This window comes from Schistocerca piceifrons, chromosome 10 (genome assembly GCF_021461385.2).
Source record: "Schistocerca piceifrons isolate TAMUIC-IGC-003096 chromosome 10, iqSchPice1.1, whole genome shotgun sequence".
NCBI lineage: Eukaryota > Metazoa > Arthropoda > Insecta > Orthoptera > Acrididae > Schistocerca > Schistocerca piceifrons.
Genome location: NC_060147.1, coordinates 19,562,868 through 19,586,740, shown reverse-complemented (window position 1 = coordinate 19,586,740; position 23,873 = coordinate 19,562,868).

Here is a 23,873-nt window from a genome sequence, read left to right as displayed (position 1 = left end):
CAGTATATTGAAGGAGACACTTGTCACTCGCTGTATTGCACAATGCACCGTGTATTCCCCAATAAAAAGCAGTTCCTGCCAAGACCAAGAGTTCATTCTCTCCAAACAACTTTCCGCAAAGAACTGAAAAATAGTAAAATGACGAAAGAAAAAGGAGTGTGCTAGAGGATATGCATTAAAGCACAAAGCGGTACTTTGAGAAATCAAATTCCTTACTCTTTAGGAAACGCTGCATATCTCGTTGTCCACAATAGTAGAGGAAACATTTTTAGAAACTTACGTTAATAATATATCCATATATGTATGTGTTATACATGCTTTAAGCTATAACTACACAGATCATACATTTTTTAACTAGCGCTAATTAAACGTCAAACTTTCTTGCAGTACTAATCGAGTAAATATTTTGGTACTGTTGTCGCATGCAAACACACGTGTAAAGTAACTTCTCGCATTGCCTTTCTGATTTCAGAAATGGAAACTCAGCTCCAGTTCATTCGGTAAATACAAACATCGTTTGTGGCATTTTAGTAATAAGTTTGCATACGTCATAGTGAATCTAATGGTGCGAAACCACAGTGCTGAAGGGGGCCTTGCTCCAAGATTGCAGTTCGGGGTAATTCTCCCTGACTTGTAATTTTGAATGTCTCAAATCTCGCTAGCCCTGAAAATTAGAGACATAACGATGCCATAACGTGCCTCTCCCCACATACCAAATATTAGGCTTCTAATGTGTGTGATTTATTCAAAATTCATCAAAATCGAAATTGATGAAATAAAAAAAAAATTATTCGAAGAATCTGATATAGAATGCCTTATTTTCCATATGTTTAAATATATCATTTTTACAACCTTTCTAAGTTTACAGATCGTACCAGAGAAACGTACTGACATCTGTGTTATCATAGTTGTCCCCATAAAAAATATGCTTCGAGAAGGAAACTGTTTACGTCACTACTACTGAGACTGTGGATTATATACAGTTCGTCCAATTTACGAAACATTTCCAACACTTGTAAAAAGTACGTAAACACTGGTATTTTGTAGATCTTGCTTCAATAAGACTCATTAAGCTAACTAGCTTACATCACAAAATCTGTCTGCTGTTTCAGGTTCTCTATTCCAGTCCAGAACATTAGCAAATATTCCTCCACCTCCAGGGCTGTGAAATATAATTGCAACAGTGTCTATGTTATTGGTAAATCCAGTCTGTTCAAATGAATGTATGTAGAAACACATAGCTATCGTAAGCTGCTGCAGTTGGATATGAACTTCTCGGGAGAAGTATATAAAGCTCTGCTACTCGAAGACAAAATTCAGTTCCAGGTTCATGAAAAAGAAGAAAAAAACAGTGTCCATGATGTTGGTGCGAACATTAGCGATAAACACGAGATTTACACAAATCTGCGTATCCCTCTAACCCCAGAAACGAATAGGACTAGTCAGTGAACATAATAAAGAGCTGCAACGCTTTCTTCATGATAAATTGCTTGTCGTTTGGGAAGAATATAAGCTTAACTACATTTTTAACTGTGGGGTATATTTTCAAGGGCTTTTTATTTTCATATTTCATGGTGCCAACACACCTTAATTTTGTCCACGGAATTGCGCTCTGATTACCTTAATCACTCCTGGTGCAGCACGCCACGCTACGCGTATTGCAAAATCTCTACATAATCATAGTGGTCACACATATAATAGTCCTATACAGTATTAGTAGGGGCAGAATTTAGATTGTCCCCTTGTACATCGCTATCTTGTTCACACAGTACATGTGAGCGCTTTCTTACCAATTGATACTTTTAGCTGGCTTGACCTCACTACACGTTTTTCCATACGATAGACATTCTGTTTCTCTCTGTTCCAGCTAGTGCTGCTATCAGGAAGCCATCTTTTCTTTTGAAATCTATAAGTGTTCGTTGCACTCGCTTACAATCGCAACGTAATACGTCTTTGCGCGCACAGATGGCTCTGCTGCTTCGCATATCTGCAGTGGCGTAGCTCGCTCTAAGCATTTGGCGTCGCTTGTCATCGCACAACAGGCCTCAAGGTGCGTTTACAAGGGCCATATTTTACGGAAATGTGCAGCCGCAATAGCGCTGTCATCAATGTTGCTGCAATAAACGCTATTACTGCGGGATGACTGGGCAATATTTCAGATCGAACAGGCTACAGCAAGTAGTTGCTGACGTCTTGCTGAAGCGTTGCTGGTTTTGTCCACAGGAGGAGGAGACTGTTTAAGGGGACCACACCCTGCCTATTTAACCCATGTTAATTTAGGCAAGTATTTGACCAATTTCTGAAAAAAAATTATTTGATGCAGTACCTTAATATTTTTACTGTATGTTACATGATGCTAATAGTCAACTGTACTAAAAATCTACTGTATCCATTTTATAGTTTTTAAGAAATACTATTTTAAATTTATTAACAAAAAATATTAATTTTTTGTGCAGAAAATATTTTTTTTGTTTCTTGTGGCTTCCTAATGGGGCATGTTAATGAATGTTGTACCAGAGGTGGCTTTTTATGTTATGCAAGGACTGAAAATTTCATTCATTTATCTATGATAGTTTCTGGTATAATGGGGCATATGTACTGAAAATTTTAGTTTGTGGGAAATTGACTTTAAAGGAAAAACTTTTGAAATTTGTTACTTACGGTTAATTAAAACTGTCTTGCACTATATGATGGCCCTTCTTTGGCCTCTAGCAGGTCTTCCAGCTTTTTTTTTTTTTTTTTTTTTTTTCATCTTCCTGGATGTCTGTCTTGCTTTCTTGGGCATATTAGATGCAGACCTGTCTGCATTGGCTATCCTCATTTTATCGCAATGTTGCAGCCCAGTGATCATATTTTCACCAGCATTAATTCCCAGCTTTTTCAGTACCCAACACTTTCCAATATCACCATAGTTGAATGTAATAACAGCATCATGAACTCCTAGTTTCACTGTATGCATGCCTACAAATACAGTTTTAGGAAGGCTGTTCCAAATTATGCTGTTGAAACATTCATTTGGGTTGTGTGTCTGCCCATGCAGACATTTCATTACGTCAGGATGAGCCAAGTCTCTGAAAATAGGTTTAATTGCTGTAATAACAGCAGCAGGAAGAGAATGATGGTGCAGTCAGTTTTCAAATTTATTTGGTGGTTGATGTAAGTTCATCACTGAACAAAATGTTCTCCCTGCAGCCATGCTCTTGCCAATAGATTGTATGTGGCACATAAACACACTTGGTAGGAAAATGCCCTTTAAATGCTCCAAAAAATTTCAGCAAAATCCTTTTCAGAGTACTCAAATAAAATCTTAATCTATCGAAATACGATGAAAATCGAAAATAAATTTTTTTTTTTTTCGAAATTAACCACTGTGTGGTCCCCTTAACTTGTTTGTGCCATGTTTTCCTCAGTCCTTGTCTTCAAATGGTTCCCAATTTTGAGTACTGCAGAATAATACAGACCGTCTGAGAATGGTTCTGATGGTTTGTAAGCAGGATATTGGAGACTGCAGAGCGTTTAAATATTGATGCTTGATTCAAGGCACTATTTGTCTTACTGCTGAGCCATTTTCCCCACAGATTCTTTGACAATCTTGTTGTTGCTGAATTTTTATCCCCGTAATGCCTCCTTGAGGGGACCAAATAAATTAAAATCCGAGGAAGCTAAATCTGGACAGTAGGGAGAAAGACATAGTGTAGGTTGTCCAGACGTTGTCCAGTCAAAATACAGGGTGTCCCACTCAACCCTCCCTGATTCCAAGGACCCAGGAGAGAAAAGCACAGTAGATACAATGAAAAATGCACCACATTGTAGAGCATCTCAAAGAATTTATATTCCCACGTCACAAGTGCCAAGCGCAGCATGGTCCTATGAACTGAACATGGCGACTCCACAGTAGCACGTACAAGCAGTAGCGTGGATTGCAGAAACAAAATCGCCGATTATTAGATCATCGTTTAGTGTATGAACGTGATACACCTGATTTGAAAACAAGGAATAGTATAGGAAATTTCTAACAGGAAGTGTTCTGAAACATTCTGGTGCCCGTTTCAGAAGAGACAGTGGTGTACATCAGACGAACGTTTCTCAGAAGCCCACGTAAGTCAATTCGTCAAGCATGCAGGGAACTTGATGTACCTCGATCAACGTTGCATCGTGTAGCTCACCAGCGTCTTCGTCTGTGTGCTTACAGAGTGCAAATTCTGCAACATATGACGACGAACGACAAACCACGCCGACAACAAATTGCTGCTGCGTATTGGTATGGATATCAGCTTCCTGGAAAGATTTTTATTCTCAGGTGAGACAACCTTACATTTATCGGGAAGGGTTAATAGGGATAATGTTCAGATATGGCGTTCGCAAAATCCGCACGTTGTCATTGAACATGTTCGTGATAGCCCTAAACTAAACGTCTGGTGCTGGCTAATGCATGGCAGGTTTGTTGGACCGTTCTTCTTTGCGGAACAAACAGTGAATGGGTCAGTGCATCTGGACATGTTGGAGCAGTTGTGTACCCTCAGGTACAAGACTTGCAACCCAACATCGTATTTCAAGATGGAGCTCCGCCGCATTGGCCAACGGCTGTTCGCATGTTCCTGGATAGGAAATTTCCCAGTCGTTGTATCAGATCCATTGCCTAGCCACCACGTTCACCCAACTTCACGCCGCTTGATTTCTTCGTGTGGTGATTTGTGAAGGACTGCGTGCATGCAACGAAAGTGGATGATATTCCTACGTTGCGACATTCACTAATGCGATTGCAAAAATAACAGAGGAAATTTTACAAAGAACTTGGCGAGAAATTGAATGTAGACTCGATATTCTTCGTGCTGCAAATGGTTAACATGTAGAGGTGTATTGATGTTAAATTCTTTCGGATGCTCTACAATGTAGTTCACTTTTTATTGTCATATCTACTGTGGCTTTTTCTTCCTGGGTCTTTGAAATAAGAGTGGTTTTAGTGGAAATCCCGGCGTATGCGGTATATATGTCCCGTCCCGTCTTTCACTAACCACCCGTTTATTTTGAACTGGTTTGTTTCTAACAAGGGAACCTTCTCATCGCACCCCCCTCAGATTTAGTTATAAGTTGGCACAGTGGATAGGCCTTGACAAACTGAACACCGATCAATCGAGAAAACAGGAAGAAGTAGTGCAGAACTACGAAAAAAATAAGCAAAATATACAAGCTGAGTAGTCCATGTGCAAGATAGGCAACATCAAGGAGATTTTGAGCCTAGGAGCGACGTGGTCCCGTGGTTAGCGTGAGCAGCTGTGGAATGAGAGGTCCTTAGTTAAAGTCTTCCCACGACTGAAAAGTTTAATATTTTATTTTCAGACAATTATTATCTGTCCGCCCATCTGTCCAATGTGATCAGTTTTTTGCGAGTGTTTATCACACCCACAAGAAAACCTAAATCGGGCAAGGTAGAAGAATCTTCTTACCCATTCGCCAAGTGTACAAGATAGGTGTGTTGACAACATATTCCTGTCATGTGACGCGCATGCCGTCACTAGTGCGGTATAGAATGTATCAGACGTGCTTTCCTGTGGAGGAATCGGTTGACCTATGACCTTGCGATCAAATGTTTTCGGTTCCCATTGGAGAGGCACGTCCTTTCGTCTACTAATGGCACGGTTTTGCGGTGCAGCCGCAAAACACACACTAAACTTACTACAGTGAACAGAGACGTCAATGAACGAACGGACAGATCATGACTTTGCAAAAATAAAGAAATTAAACCTTCCACTCAAGGGGAAGACTAGAACCAAGGACCTCTCGTTCCGCAGCTGTCCACGCTGACGACGGGACCACGGCGCTCCTGAGCATATATTGTCCTTGATGTTGCCTATCTTGTGCATACACTACTCAGTTTGTATACTTTGCTTATTTTTTTTCATAGTTCCAGATAGCTTCTTCCTGTTTTCTCGATTGATCTGTGTTCAATTTTTGGAGGCCTATCTACTGTAACTAAATCTGAGGGGGGTGCCGTGGGGAGGTTCCCTTGTAAGTAGCGTGTAACATAAGCAAATGTAGAAGAAATGTGGTCGTACCGAAAGAATGAAGAAAATACGCTCTTTGATTAACTAAATTGGTTGAAGTACGATTTTATACGTTCTTCACCTATATACGATATCTTTATGCATTCAGCGATCTTACGAATTTGTTACTGTGAAGTCTTGCCCCACTAATGCGCCGAAATATCGTGACAGGACGTTACTAATATCCAGCAGCTCTCCCGTATATTTATGGAGCAATCAGCACGCTGGGAAACGCTCTAAACCCACAACATCCATATCATTAAGACTAAAGATCACTCTGTGGCCCTTGTATTTACTTTGCTTAGGTTGCTAACAGTGAGGGGAGGGATTGGGAGGGGGAAGGAGCAAGGTTATGTTGGAATACCAGCAGATTAACTGCAGGCAGGGAGGAGGAAAATCACGTACATTTTGCATACCCACGAGTTGTTCTTGTCTGCTTTATCTAACAAGCTTGTTCATACAATATGTGAGCGCAGTCTTACTAGCTAGTACGTTCATCAGACTCTAGCTCACTACGCTTGATGCCATACAATAGACAGGTTTGTCTCTTTTTCTATTCCAACTACTAGTATTTTCACAAAGGCAGTTATTTTTTTATCTAAAAGCTTTTCTCAGGTCCCTGAATGACATTCGTGCCCTCCACGCCCATAGTCGCAATGTAATACGTCTTGGCACGCATAGATGGCTCTGCTGCTTTCGCATATCTGCAGTGGCGTAGCTCGCTCCGTGCTTTCTGCGTTGCTAGCCGACGCTCACCCCCCCCCCCCCCCCCCCCGTCTCGAGGTGTGTTTACATGGACGAAATTTTACAGCAACATGTGGCCGCAATGATGTTTCGTAAGTGTTGCTGCAATAAACGGCAATATTTCGGGGTGACTGGCAATATTGCTAATTGAACAAGTTGTTGCAAGTAGTCCGACGTATGTTATCATGATTGCCCCCATAAAAATATATTTTGACAATTTGCTTTACTTTTTTAACTCACTGTCATTAGCAGTAACAATTTTCATTTGCCTTTCCTCTAAAAGCAAATCAACAATGGTAGTGAGGCAGTTTTTATTCCAAGCACGGACTGTTGTACTAAAGTGGTCTGAATATCGATAATCTGGAATTCCTGCAACACAGTGATTCTTATAGGCATTTCCGTCATGCGAAACATCTTTAACAAAACTTTCTACGTCACTACTACTACTGAGACTGTGGAATGTATAAACACTTTGTCCAATTTTCGAAACATACCGAACACGTCAAAAAATACGTGATATTCTGTAGATCTTACTCCAATAATAGACTTATTAAGCGAAGTAGCTTATATCATAATACCTGTAAGCTGTTTCTGATTATCCATTCCAGTCCAGGACATTAGTAAATAACCCCCTCCTCCGGAAATGTGAAATATAATTACAATATTGGTAAATTCAGTCTGCTGAAAAGAATGGATATAAAATATATAGCTGTTTTTAAACTGCTGCAGTTGGATATGAACTTCTCGAGAGAAGTATATAAAGCTCCGCTACTTAAAGATAAAATTCAGCTCCACATTAATGAAGGAAAACCAGTGTCCTTGATGCTGCGAACATCGGTGATAAACACGAGATGTACACCAATTTATCTGCGCAGCCCTCTACATCCAGAAACTAACAGAATTAGTCAGTGAAGGTAATAAGAACTAGAACATTCTCGTCATAAAAACATTAGTTGTAATTCGGGAAGAATATAAACTTAACTACCTTTACAGTTATAGGGTATATTTTCGAGGACTTTATTGTAAAGTGAACTGCAGGTCCAAAAAACTGCATAAGCAGCTTCGGTACTTGGGCACATTCGGAACATTGTGTTTACTTTCACAAGATTAAAAACTTAATTAATTAACAATTTTCATTTATTTGTGGAATGAATTAAACAGTTTTTGGCCCTACAAAACGAATGTAAGCTTTCGCTGTGTGCCTCCAGGAAGCGCTATATCGGCACAAAGATACGCTGCCCACATACACAACTTACAATGTGCCAAGAGGGCATAATTTCGTTCACTAAATGTTGACCTGGTCAATTTCAGGACTGCTGAAGAGTAATGAAAGGCAACAGTCACTGCAACGTTACAGAATACTCAATGGTGCCAACACACCGTAATTTCATTCACAAAATTGCGCCCTGGTCAGTGTAATCGCTCCTAGGGCTGAGGCTACGCTTGTTGCAATATCGCAATACACTGAGCGAGTTGACGCAATTTCTATTCTTCGAAATTATTTATAGAGTGGGAAGAGGAGTGTGAAGGAACAGAGGTATTCAGGAATCCCTGTTAAGTTGTAAGCAGGAATAATACAGGAAAAATTTACATGTTTGGATGAACATACATTAAGCAATCTTGTTCACATAGTATGTGTGAACGCATTATTGCTAACATATCTTTTTTCAGAATCTAGCTCGCTACACGCTCTGCAATACAGTAGACATATTGTTTATGTCCCTGTTCCAGCTACTGCTACTTCCTACTTTCAGGAACGCATCTTTTGTTAAAACAAAAAAAATATATATAATCTTTTGTTTATGGAGTATACGTCGTGGGACACCCGGCAAAATCCCGGGAATTTTTTCATCCGGGAGAAAACCGGGAAAACAATGGAATTTTTAAAACTTTGACTGGTAACAACTGATACTCTTTAAAAAAATATTGCTGTTTTCAGCTATTGGAGAATAATACTGTAGAAATGAAACAGAAACAAGAGGTAAAACGTAAATAAATAAAACTTGCGTTGCGAAGGAAATGCGCCATTTACAACAACAAAATACACTGCACATACAAGCGCCAGCCAGTAGCAAAATGTGTCAAAGGCTTTATGACGAAGAGCATGTAATACTTCATAACAACAAACTGCATCCGACGTGCGTGACGTCACAACTGTACTGTAAACAATTCCATGAAAAGTTCTAACATCTTCAAATGATTTAGGAGCACAAAAGTGAATAATTTCAGTATAACTGAGAAATCTACATCCCTTGCATACATAACATACATGCATGTAATCATTTTATCACCACCCCATACCCTCCTCTTACATTTTTTCTTCAGCATTTACCCAAACATAGTGCAAAGACATGTCAGTATATTGTTAAACATGTGACAAATATCAGTTTCATTTAATGCAAATATGAAGATGCATTTTTTAAAGAAAAATGTTGCTTACATTGATCCAACTTAATGGCCCTTCTCAAATTTGGGTACTTAATCAATCTGAACTTTTTTATTACCATGTGTTCTTTCATCCCCTACTTCTGTAGCTGCACTACCATATCCTTTATATATGTATTTGTAAATGTATTTAACACTTTAAACTGTCATGCAAACTTGAACATTCAAATGGCAATCAAATTTAGGAAGTATGGATTGAACGGTACAAAACAACGACTGTCAAGTGATTGTCCTCAAACATTAATGCTAATACCACTAAGACACCATCTGTACAATGGATATTGGATATATTTTGTCACCAATGGCTCAATTAATTCAATTATTTTAGCCTTGAACACTTGCACAATAATTTTTCATGTGATTTGATAAAAATATTTAGGAAATTTTTTGTGCAATTGCCATCTCTCATACACACAGGATTTTGATTAAATGCACCATATGGTTGAAGCAGCAAATCTTTTGCAACATACACACATTGTTTACAGTGTGTTTGAATATCAGGAATTTCTGCACATAGGACATCATCAATATCACAAGTGTTTAGTGTATTATAGATTTCACTTGAAATGATTAAAATATGGGCAAGAAGCAACACTCTCTTTTAAATTAATTAGTGTAAATGATTGCCTAAGCTTTACCAAAAATGTGTTTTGTCGCCAATGTCTCAGTTAATTCCTCTATTTTAGCCTTGAATACTTACACAATAATTTCTGAAAGGAAATTAGCAGGTTTATGCTGATAAATTTCCAGTCAACTAGGATTGCAAGTCATTGTAAAAAATGTTTTCCCAAAATGTTCAACAATGGACATGACATCCAAGTAGTTCTGATACAGATTTCTTGGAGAACCATGAAATGAAGGAGGCAAAATATCTCATCTTGCAATATTTGCAGTAACAATCAGGTTTAGTAGTAAACAATAATGTAAGTTGATATGAATTTCTGACCTTAGGACAGACTGATTTTTCTTACAAAATAGCCTCCTTCCTTAAATATGTACATACATTACAAAAATGCTCTGCAGAAATAATTTTTGTGAATGATGTAAAAGGCTGCAATCTTCTTTAATTGAAAGGCAATAGCATGTATATTGCAACACAGTCGTTTTATTTCTAGGTAGCGGGTGTATTTGATGTGTTATGGGACAAATTAGCATGCCATTCAGTGTCTCCATTAGAAAATGATTGATCTAGTGAGGAATCTAAAACCGAGTGTTTTGGACTGCACCAGTGGTTTTTTTAAACACACTGCATTTCCTTCAAATAGTTCCAGCAGTCACATCTGTTTGAATTGTCTCGTTGTAAAGCTAGATGTCTAATTTTTTAGTAAATACAGTAACCATACAAATTTCTATATTTTCATTCTCCACTCTTTCACAAAAAGTGATTGGTGTGTTATAATTCAACAGGAATTTTAGTATTACATTGTTATCAGTATAGCATGACTGATGATTCTTCATTCAGTCTATAGCAAAGAGCAGCATCGATGTCATAAAAATATAATTGTGTATAAGATGGTGAATGATCATACATAGAAGTCATTGGAACTGACCTATGATAAAAAATATCATGAATATTAAAGTGATATAATCCCTATAAAGCTCTGTGTGAAGTTTTGGCTTCAGAAATGATCATAGCAAATCCTGCATCATGCTGCAAATACTGAATTATGGAAATAATTCTTTGATTTCTCTTAACTTCTTGGATCATTTGACATGCATCCTTGATAAAGTGCATAGAAAAATGCCTTCTAGGCATAGCCTAAAACAAATATAGTTTGTGTGTAGCAGTGAAGTCAGAAGTCATAGTTACTTAATTTTAAGCAATTAAAAATTGCAAATTTCATTCAGACTATCTGGTAACAGCAGCAAATGACCACAAAATTACTCTTCCAGAAAAGTAAGTGAAATAATGATGCCAATATACAATGTTATTTAGTCTTCATTACTGTGATATTCTGATTTCCAATTAACCTAGCAGTGATCGCATTGTAGCTGCCTGGTATGCCTGTGTTACTATAACTGAACCACATGAACATGAAGGTCCCTAGCATGCAATTTCACAAGACGTTGTTACTTTTGTATGTCATTTTTACTATGGTACCTGATGGGTACACAGGGGGCAGCACTTCAACTATCGCTGTTCACATATTGGAGATTTTAATGTGTGATAGAGAAGGTGTCATAATGATTATGAAACCATCTATTTCACAAAGGCTACTTAGTTGTTTTTTTTCCACATTTATGGATAAGTACCTTTCGAGTTCTTTATGATTCTTTGACCACCTTGTATAATTACTATTAAAAATTGATACTTCAGTTCCTGTGTGCACATATTAACATTATGATACTGTGATACAAACTCGCTCATGAGAACTTACAGGGTACTTTCCCTTGTTGGAGAACCAATAAATTTGGCGAGAAGAAAGGTTTCACAATACAAGTAAAGGAAAAAATAAGAAAATTGTTAAATTGTAGTTATATCATACGATAAAAAATTCTTTTGCTTTTGATTGTTTGATTTCAGACTTGAAATTAAAACATTCATGAAAGTCTTGGAATCTATGGAAGCAATATCTTGCCACTATCAATCTTTAAAACAAGCAAAAAACGTTGAGATACTCTATTCCGAGAATGGATTGACTGTCTGTATACATAATTTTGTACGGAACCCTCAGTGTGTAGGTCCTAAGCGCACAATTTATTATTCCATAAGCAGGCAATACACAAGACTTACATATCCTCTACCACGATCAGACATAGAAAGATAAGTGAGAGCATAAATGACAAGTGGAGCTAAAACATAATCTTGACAAACAAAATAATTTAGTGAATCATTATTTCTCACACATTTGGTTATGATTAAAAAATAGTGGTACAATGTGTTGTGATGCCTGTTGGTTGAAGCAAGAGCAGGTAAGAGGTCATGGCTTGACGTGAAGGCCTCACCTGAAGTCATTTCTGCAGCTGCAGGAGATGGACGGAAACGTCAAATTAACGTCACTTTCCGAGTTGTATTCAATCCAGAATGACGTGTTATTAAGGTAGTTGAGCGTTCCAGCAATTACACTTTAATAATTTCTATATGAGTTCCGATAGCCAAAAGAACCCGTTATTGTGAGACCATCGGGAACTGCATTAATATCAAACTGCAAGAAGCTGAGACAGTACGTCAACTATTCTCTTCGCTGGGTGACCTATTACTTTTATTTAGGATTCTCCCTGTCCAAGGCGTAATGCAATTGGAACTTCCCATTTATGAGGCGCTTGCCGTTATTCTTGACAAACATCAGCAACTTGTAATCACTGCGAGTTACAACTTTGTGTTGATAATGGTACAAGGCATCAATAGTTGTGTTGTTGTTGTTGTTATTGTTGTCAAACTGCTTACAGTGACGTTATTGGTGGCGCACATAATTTAGCGCTGACTACCTACTTAAGTAAAGATAGTGTGGTGGCGTCGTCGTTTCTCGTTATTTGGTATCAGCTTGAGTAATCAGATTTAACGAGCATAGTACTCCATCCGCGAGCTTTTATTAATAGAGTGTGACTACAGAGATCATCGTGCGGGTATTACATTAATTCTGCAGTGAATTGCTTAACAAATATTACCCTCAGCTATGCAGCTGGAATGACTCATTACACAGGTACTCTACGTTGGTTAAGTGATCAGTTCGCTGCAATCCTGCTTCTACTGTTCGTAAATACTTGTATACTGACCTTTCGTTATTTGACTAAATATGCGCTACAATCTGATTCGCAAGTATGTGACATGGGTTAGCGTCGTCACAAAGCAATGTCTAAGGGTTGGATGCCGGTGATGTCCCGTTACATTGATGGCAAGACAAATGTTCGCAAATCATCTCTGTTGTCTCAAAACACAATTGCATCTTAAATATCGAAGGACGAATGTCCACACTGTCACAGCGCATTGAAATACAGCAACGAAGGCAGATGAAAATTTGTGACCGACCGGGCTTCGAACCTGGACCTCCTCCTTATTAGATAGACGCGCTGACCACTGACTATTTTTTAAAAGAAGTTTGGGAAGACTTTCAGCACCAGGTAGGCGGAGGCAAAGAGGGCAGGGGTCGAAGATCCGAGGCCTGGCCACAATGCCTCCTCCATACCCGTCTACTGAGTAACTGCGTTATTCCCGTACATTCCATGTTTGTTGCCATGTGCGCCTTAAATTGTAGAAAAAAATTGAAGTAGTAATTAAGGTAAAATAAATTACAGATTGCCACCTGCAATGGCGTGCGTTCTTTGTAGAACATAACTTATAACAGTCAAAAGGGTGACGGATAAATACATAACAAACATTCATTCAGAAGCATATTCTCAATTTGTGTTATTATGCACTGGATGCATATGAGGTCTGTAAAGAAGCCATATATTTTTCAACGAATGAAAGAAATTTCGGAGCCGGAGGGGATTTGCCAAATTAGAACACTTCTGACTTTAGAATCAACGTAAAAGAAGATTCCAGGAATTGAAAAAGTGAAAGAATAGTATTCTGCTTCTAATCAACAAAACTGTCCACGTCTTTGTAGCCCACATAAAGCAATAGACAAAAACTTTTGAAACCATTCCATATATTTGTTATTCTTCTTCAGCTTAAAACATTCTTCTGCAATATAAAATATGTACTCTTCTAAGTTCGAAGCTTTTTTTGTTAACACGTAAAATACAAATTGTCCCAGAAGCCACGAAAAACTGTTATTCTTTGCGGACGGGTAACATTTCCAGTCGGGTTGTAAAGCTTCAGTTATCGGTATATGACTTTCTGCGGTTCTGTTGATAGTGCTGATTTCTTCCTATTGCAGTTCCAAATTCTGATTCTATTTTCACAAAAGAACATGTGCGCTTCAGTTTCTACAAGCCGACGTTTGTCGCAGTATGGAGATGGTCTCAATCTGATTTTCCATAATCGTTCCGCTGTGGATATGGTTTCGTTTACAACGTCGTACCATACCGCACTGACTCTAGTTGGTAGAATTTTATTGTGGATATTTTTCCAGACGTTCATCCAGTTTTTAGTAGGTTAATTTACCTGAATTGGGATGTGAAGACCATGTCTGGTAATATAATCATAGGCGGTTCTAGTGTTGGTTTCTGCTGGTAGAAGTCTTATACAGCTGCAATCGACATAGTACTTTCGGACGTAATGTAGGCTGGCATCTAAATGTGCTATATTAACAGGAGCGTTCCTATCCCCAACGAGAAGAATAGAAGTTTCGTGATGCCTGTCCTAGTGGCATGTATTACTATGAAAGCACGAGTTAGAAACAGTGTGTCACATCTAGATTTAACGTCTTTAATTCCAAGTCCTCCGTTTTGCCTCTGCAAAGTCGCCGTGTGGAAGGATACTTTGAAGATATTTTGTTTCCACGTATACCAACACGCTGCACCTAGTATTTTATGTGTAGTGACCTACAGTATCGGTAAGACTGCTGCTACATCATATATTTTGCTAAATATGTATGTATTTATAAACTAAACTTTCTGCAGTCAGTCTAACGAACGCATGTCATGGTCCTTCAACAAGGCTCCGATGACATTAAGTATCCACTCCCAATTGTTCGTAGCCATGAGCTTGGGATTCGCCCTTAGCTACAATCAGAGTTGGAGTCTCTTCAGTTAGATCTAACCAGTGCACACCTGTTGTGCTATTGTAAGAACCGAAATGCAGTATTTTGGATTTAAAATTTTGTAAATTTGTGGTAAGATCTTATGGGACCAAGCTGCTTAGGTCATCGGTCCCTAAGCTTACTCACTGCGTAATCTAATTTAAACTATGGACAACACACACACACCCATGCCAGAGGGAGGAGTCGAACCTCCGATGGTGGGCACTATCGGGACACAGCAGCCAACCCCTCTGCAGCACCTATCTACACACGATCCTCGTCAGACGTGAATTCCCATCTTTGCCGCATACCACATGCGCGGTACCTTCCGCCCCCCTCCCCCCCCTCTCATACATTATTCGAATCGCTAGTGGCCACTCTGTATTCCCGCGAGGGTTCGGACGATGTCTAGAACTGAAAACTTTCGATGACCTGTAGAGACCTGAATAATTATTCAGGATGTTTCAGGAGGAGTAGTAAATATTGTAGGAGGGGGTAGAATAGAAAAATTGCAGAAAAAAATGCCATATAACAAGTGTCCAATTTTTGAGTACATATAGCAGGGGTTGAATGCATTTTAGTTTCGTATGTTGGTCCTTACAGGACCCAGTTGTCTACACTTCCTTGAAAACGAGCTTCCACCGTTAATGGAAGAGGTTCCTTTGGCTACAAGAATGCGTTTGTTCCTCCAGCAAGACAGGGCTCCTGCACATTCTAGTCGTCAGGTGACAAAGTATCCAAGCCTAACATTTCCCGGAAGATGGATCAGTAGATATGGGCATTTTTCTTGGCCACCAAGGTCCCCGGACCTTATGTCTTTGGATTTTTGTCAGCAGGGATGGTTAAGGGTGAAGTGTACAAAGAAAAAGTAAACCCAAGAGCCGATTTCATCGTTCGGATTATGAATAGTGCGGCCCTCATAAAATAACGCAAAGACGTCCTCGTAAGAGCTACACATGGTGTTACCAAGGAAAGCCAAATGTGCATTGAAGTTGGTGGGAGAATTTTTGAATGTCCTCATTTGCCTTTCCTTTGAGTTTGTTAGGGTTAAGTACTAACAGCTGTATCTCTGTACTCAATAGAAAGTGGACACATTTATTTGGAATTTTTTTATGCATTTCGTCTGTACTACCACCTGCTAAAATATCTACTATTCCTCCTGAAACACCCTGAATATGGATATATGTGTGGTGTCTGATCTTTCGGACATGTCTGAAAGAAAAGACACTATGACTCAGGGTTTGAACCTGGTCAGGCACAAATTTTCATATGATGCCGTTGTTCTATTTCAACGCCAATGACAGCCTGGACATCTGTCCTTCGATATTTAATTGATTAACAAAGCTGTCTATTTCGATTCACAGTATCTGTTCTTTCGGAAATGTCCGAAAGAACAGAAAACACACACACACACACACACACACACACACACACACACACACACACACACACACACATTTTTTTATCTTAAGTGCTATTCGGAAAATGTATGGCAACACAGTGATAGTGCCGGACTGGAGCCGCATCAACCTACTCATTTCATTTCATTAGATATAGTTGTAATTTTCTGAACAATTCCTCTTTAATAAGAGACAGCGACAGTGTGTCTCATCGTTTACTTTGTCAGAAACCTGCTTCTTTCTGCCCTAGCCTATACTGCAGCAATGAGTGATTGCTCACATTCTTCATACCTCACTGGACGTGCTACTGCAACTGTAGCCGAAGATTCAAATCCCACTGGAAAAGTATGTTTCGAGTCAGATGGTTTTGCTCCTCCCCTACTGTCATTGAAAACGATCACAACGAAATTAAGTATAGGAGTTCTATGAAACCTTCGAGCTCATACTGCAGTGCTGTGCAGATGAAACAAGTAGTTTATCAATTTTCAGATGACAGATGGAATTTGTCAGATTCCACTAATTATCACTGCATTATTAACTGTTGGTTCACAGGTGCTTTTCTGCCGCTTATTGTAACTGTTTTTTGAATGTTAGAGCTGTAAGAATAGAATCATCAAATTTTTGCCATATGGAATGTTCGAGTTCACCTTAAGTTTTCACGTTTCGAGCAAAGCCAAAATATCCGTCAGAAAAGATGACAACAAAAAGCCAGGCAATGCCTGTCTTCTGGCGGGTGTGCCAATGACAGTGATCTCAATGACAAAATTGTACAGCAAAGATACGTTGCCAACTCAACCACTGGAGAAACTCCCAAAATTGTGATACCGCATCTGGTGAATACACTTTCAAAGTTTCGGTCCGATTAAGACAGTAAATCAAAAATAATTGTCGCAGTTATTAATTTATGACATTTAGTTTGCACTCATTGCATCAGTGTGTTACAAGTATGTACACTCTAGCGCCTAAACCTAGTTACAGAAATGAGAATAAGACTCATTGACATATAATGAGGATATTGCGGCCCTTGCCATCCGCAACTCTGAGACGAAGCTATAGTCACTTCCGAGGTCACCCGTAGAACACATCAGCTGGTATCTTTCCTGGCTGTATAACTGAAACTTGGCAACAGTGCAGAATAAGTTTGGCAACTCTGTGACCGACGAGTTAATTCCTTGATGGCACAGAACTATCCTGCTAATATCACTTGACATTATCGTGTCATTTCAATTGAATAATGTGATCTTCTCTTGAAATGTGACACAAAGATATCAGTTAATGATTTTGAGTCAAGGGAAGTCGTTCCACACTGGAAATACAACTACTCTCGTCTCTTATGTTGCGATTTACCTGCCGTAGCAAACTGGGCTAACACGTAAGTCAGAGATCTCATGTGGTCGCTAGCTCCTAGGTAACGTGCTTGCCTGTTAGGTGTACACTGCCTTTGTTCGTCTTTCGAGACTCGCTGAAAGCCAATTTTTAATTCTTTTGTAGCAGAGCTACAAGCAAGCAGATACAAATTCAATAACGGAATCGTAAGACAACGCTCGAGCGAAATTATGTGAAGTGTTGTGGCAGTTGGCAGTCACTGCTGAACACAGACATGTGCAAATATCCTCACTGCTCTAGGGGAACTCGTCTTTGTTGCATTTCTCCCATACTGTAATTGCACAATAACATAAGGCTTATTCTGCTGAAGAACTTGATGCCCACAAATCTTTAAATAAGAATCTCCGAGCGGTAGTAATGCATGAAAGGAAACACACTGTTGGACAAAAGAATGGACATCTATCGGCTTTTCGCTTCTCCGATAGCGCCTACGATAAGAATCTGGTGTCATATTATGCTTCAGACCCCTAAACTGTTCATTTTTTACTTCATAATAAAACAAAACCTATAATATGAGATGAGGAAATGGCTTATATGCTCCTCAGGAACTTCAGTTTTTCGTGTTCATTTTCTCACTTCATATTATAACAAGGGCGTTGATATGAGAACAGAAAATGAAATATACGCTTCCAAGACATAATATTTCTTTATGTGGTACTACTGCGTGCATGGAATCTCTGAAGTTAATTTTTGCGTCTTAGATAAAGTTTGGTATCATCTCACATTACTTTGTGAGAATGTTCCCATATTTTTGGGATTCAAATCACTGATAAATACTCTGATAATACCCGTTGCAATTCCTCCATGGCACTTGTGAGTTGAGTCTCACGTTTGTTACTATAAGAACATGGAGGTTGTGATGTCTGCTCATTGCAGTCAGAGCCAAGGTGATTTCTTTCTGTTTATGGCGAAGTGGCTGCTGCAGTGTCCACGCTCAGCCAACGGGAACAAATCGCGGCGGCATTGGGCACTGCTAGTCGCTGCACTTACGAGCCGCGACAACAAGAGTGCACTGTCTCTCCTAACGATATTATGGAGTTAATACATCTTACTTACTTAATGTAATATGCAGGGCGTGAGTTGGGTAAAAATTCAGTTTTTAACGTACCATCGCATTAAAATACTTTAGAGTCATATTTGATGCAATATTTATTGTTGGTTGTCTCTCTAATGTTAGTAGTATTAATTCAGATGCCGGCCGTGGTGTCCGAGCGGTTCTAGGCGCTTCAGTCCGGAACCGCGCGGCTGCTACGGTCGCAGGTTCGAATCCTGCCTCGGGCATGGATGTTTGTGATGTCCATAGGTTTAAGTAGTTCTAAGTTCTAGGGGGCTGATGACCTCAGATGTTAAGTCCCATAGTGCTCAGAGCCATTTGAACCAATTTTTTGATTCAGATTGGGCGTGAACACGAAAACGCGCACACGCGCGCACACCAGTCAATTCCTCAGTTGGCGTTGAGTGGATGAGATTTTTCAATTACCTTGCATTGCAAGAATTGTAAGGAGGAGATTGAAAGGAAGTGGACTTGTATTCTAAAGAGCTGCGACACAGCAAAGCTTGACCGATTATCTGATAATTGCCCACATGGGTTTTGTGGACGAGTACACTTTTAGTAACCAAGCAACCCACCATCATTACATAAGATTTCTCGAAGGCGTAGGGGCATTGACTTCATTAAGTCATCTATAGTGTAGCGTCATGGTTTACTTCCCACCATACGTTTTCTCTGTTAGTCCAAAGGTCGCTTGCATTTGTAGGTCCACATGGCAATGACCTTGTTACCTCTGCCCACATATTTTCTACCTGGTCGATGTTCGGTGATCGTGTAACAAACATCAACAGATTTATCCTCTCTTGGCCCTGAAACCAATCTTGCACAGCTCTGTTATGACCTATGTGGCTCTGCTCCTCTAAGTAAATAGTCATCTCGTTACTTCATATATTTATATTCAAATAACGTATGTGTAATTAGCACATTTTATTAGTATTTTCCATAGCGTTCAAGAATTCAGGCCCTGTCATAGATAAGTGATGCAGATTCAACAGTCCGATTAAGAATGTGGTTTACCCAGTTTATCGTGTGATGAGAGTCGTAGTTGGATATCCACATTAAGACTGACTGGCTGAATCCGATTAGAACGATCTTGTACTGAAATGAAATTACAGAAATCGGATAATTTGAACGTCTGTATTGCAACAATACTGGGCACGTAATTCCTTTGATGGAGTAACATTTAGCAACTGTCTAAGAAAAAGTGAGAAATATGCCTACTAGCAGCAATGTAACGTATTTATAATCCACATTTATGTGACGGAAATACTGAATCGAACAATACACATCTACTTCAGTGGTGGGAAGACACACCATATCGGACTTGATGATGATGATGATGATGATGATGTACTTATCGGTGGTAGCGAGGAAATCAAATACTCGGGGTGAACAAAATAACACAATTCTGAACGGCTACTCAATCCGTTGAACACAAAATCCAGACATGTCTCAGTGAAAATCACCAGTACTCTGGTCACTGTCTGTTAGCTCAATGAGCGCGGCTGAAAATATTGTCTTCCTAAGGCTTTGGCACCCTCTGGTCCTGTCTGGTCCTGGTATCACCCAGGCCATACCAATGAAACAGAAACAAACATGAACTGTGCAAGCAACGTCAACTTTACCCAAGGTGGTACGCAACCCGCCGGTCGAAAAGCGGCAGCTGGATTTTCGGATTCTGGGGCGTCCAGGCTAGCACGGCAGAGAATATCTCAGATCTCTGGTAAATTTCCCTACAAGCAGAAAACATGCATTTGCAAACTAAATATCGATACATTGATCCAAACACGAAAACCACATAATCTCACATAAGAAACCGACAGACAATAAATTCTCAGCTAGCTCTTCCAGAACCACGACTAACTGACAATGAAACCTTGCATTACGGGAACCATCGCATCTTTTAAGAGCAAAACACAACAAAAGGTAGCAAAATGCGCACCAATCTTCGGCATGGCGTTTCTCGAACACAGATCGATTAACAACACTCTCTAAGAAATCACACCCATCAACAATCGACTTATGACTATGCTCATTCAGAGGCCCAATAAAAAATATACCCTCATCAATGCACATGCCCCCACCAACATCGAAAATAAGAAAAATACCGAAAAATTTTGTAACACACTCGAAAAAACTATGAGCAAAATTCACCAAGAGACGTGAGCTCTCTACTTCCGACAGAAAAAAACCTATAGAAAAATCATTTGTACAAATTCAACACACCGAAACACTTACACCAACAGCACATGTCTGACTGACATTTGGCAGCAATTCAACAACAAAATGATTTCACCCACTGTAGGAAAAAACCAGTTCTCAGGTAACATGCTCGGCTGCCAGCTGCAAGCTGCTTTCGTTCGCCTTTCGAGACTCGCTGAAAGCCATATTTTTAATTCAATAAGGATCATTTGGTCATTTATGCTCATTCTCCACGCATTTTCACTCAGAATCACTAAAATGTTCGTCTCCTGTATAACAGTCCTCTAGAATCAATACACCTGACCACTTCTTCCACAATATCAATGTATCAGGCAACCATAAGTTTATACTTGCTCAATTCTCAGTGACAAACTTTGGTGTAGCCTATTAAAATTCCCAACACTACTTTATGATCCACTATGAATTTTTCAACGGTTCTGGTAGATGTAAAAAAACAAAAATCTACTTCCATACAGAATGCAATTTTAACATTAGGTTTTATCCTAAACACTATCTCTCAAGTTTTCCTTTTGATAGTTCAGCTAAAGTTCTGTTCTGAGAGTGTGCAGCTCCAGAAATGACTTCAGGTGAGGCCTTCGCTTCAAGCCATGACCTCTTACCTGCTCTTGCTTCAACCAACAGGCATCGCAACACATTGTACCATTATTTTTTAATCATAACCAAATGTGTGAGAAATAATGATTCACTAAATTATTTTGTTTGTCAAGATTATGTTTTGGCTTCACTTGTCATTTATGCTCTCACTTATCTTTCTATGTCTGATCGTGGTAGAAGACATGTAAGTCTTAAGTATAGTCTGCTTATGGAATAATAAATTGTGCGCTTAGGACCTACACACTGAGGGTTCCGTACAAAACTTAATTATGTATACAGACAGTCAATCTATTCTCAGAATAGAGGATCTCAACGATATTTGCTTGTTTTCAAGATTGACAGTGGCAAGATATTGCTTCCATGGATTCCAAGACTTTCATGAATGTTTTAATTTCAAGTTTGAAATCAAACAACCAAAAGCAAAAGAATTTTTTATCGTATGATATAACTACAAATTAACAATTCTCTTATTTTTTCCTTTACTTGTATTGTGAAATCTTTCTTCTTGCCGAAATTATTGATTGTACGTCAAGGGAAAGTACCCTATAAGTTCTCATGAGCGAGTTTGTATCACAGTATCATAATGTTAATACGTGCACACAGGAACTGAAGTATCAACTTTTAATATTAATTATACAAAGTGGTCAATGAATCCTAAATAACTCTAAAGGTACCTTTCCATAAATGTGCAAAAAAAAAAAAACTAAAAGAACCATATGTGAAGTAATCTTTGTGAAATAGATGGTTTCATAATCATGACACCTTCTCTATCACACATTAAAATCTCCAATATGTGAACAGCGATAGTTGAAGTGCCACCCACTGTGTACCCATCAGATACTATAGTAAAAATGACACACAAAAGTAACAACGTCTTGTGAAATTGCATTCTAGGGACCTTCATGTTCGTGTGGTTCAGTTACAGTAACACAGGCGTACCAGGCAGCTACAATGCGATCACTGCTAGGTTAATTGGAAATCAGAATATCACAGTAATGAAGACTAAATAACATTGTATATTGGCATCATTATTTCACTTACTTTTCTGTAAGAGTAATTTTGTGGTCATTTGCTGCTGTTACCAGATAGTCTGAACGAAATTTGCAATTTTTAATTACTTAAAATTAAATAACTATGACTTCTGACTTCACTGCTACACAAAAACTATATTTGTTTTAGGCTATGACTAGAAGGCATTTTTCTATGCACTTTATCAAGGATGCATGTCAAATGATCCAAGAAGTTAAGAGAAATCAAAGAATTATTTCCATAATTCAGTATTTGCAGCATGATGCAGGATTTGCTATGATCATTTCTGAAGCCAAAACTTCACACAGAGCTTTATAGGGATTATATCTCTCTAATATTCATGATATTTTTTATCATAGGTCAATTCCAATGACTTCTATGTATGATCATTCACCATCTTATACACAATTATATTTTTATGAAATCGATGCTGCTCTTTGCTATAGACTGAATGAAGAATCATCAGTCATGCTATACTGATAACAATGTAATACTAAAATTCCTGTTGAATTATAACACACCAATCATTTTTTGTGAAAGAGTGGAGAATGGAAATATAGAAATTTGTATGGTTACTGTATTTACTAAAAAAATAGACATCTAGCTTTACAATGAGACAATTCAAACAGATGTGACTGCTGGAACTATTTGAAGGAAATGCAGTGTGTTTAAAAAAACACTGGTGCAGTCCAAAACACTCGGCTTTAGATTCCTCACTAGATCAATTATCTTCTAATGGAGACACTGAATGGCATGCTAATTTGTTCCATAACACATCAAATACATCCGCTACCTAGAAATAAAATGACTGTGTTGCAATATACATGCTATTGCCTTTCAATTAAAGATGATTGCAGCCTTTTACATCATTCACAAAAATTATTTCTGCAGAGCATTTTTGTAATGTATGTACATATTTAAGGTAGGACGCTATTTTGTAAGAAACATCAGTCTGTCCTAAGGTCAGAAATTCATATCAACTTACATTATTGTTTACTACTAAACCTGATTGATACTGCAAATATTGCAAGAAGAGATATTTTGCCTCCTTCATTTAATGGTTCTCCACGAAATCTGTATCAGAACTTCTTGGATGTCATGTCCATTGTTGAACATTTTGGGAAAACATCATTTTTTACAATGACTTGCAATCCTAGTTGACTGGAAATTTATCAGCATAAACCTGCTAATTTCCATTCAGAAATTATTGTGTAAGTATTCAAGGCTAAAATAATTCAATTAATTGAGACATTGGTGACAGGATATATCCAATATCGATTGTACAGAGGGTGTCTTAGTGGTATTAGCATTAATGTTTGAGGACAATCAC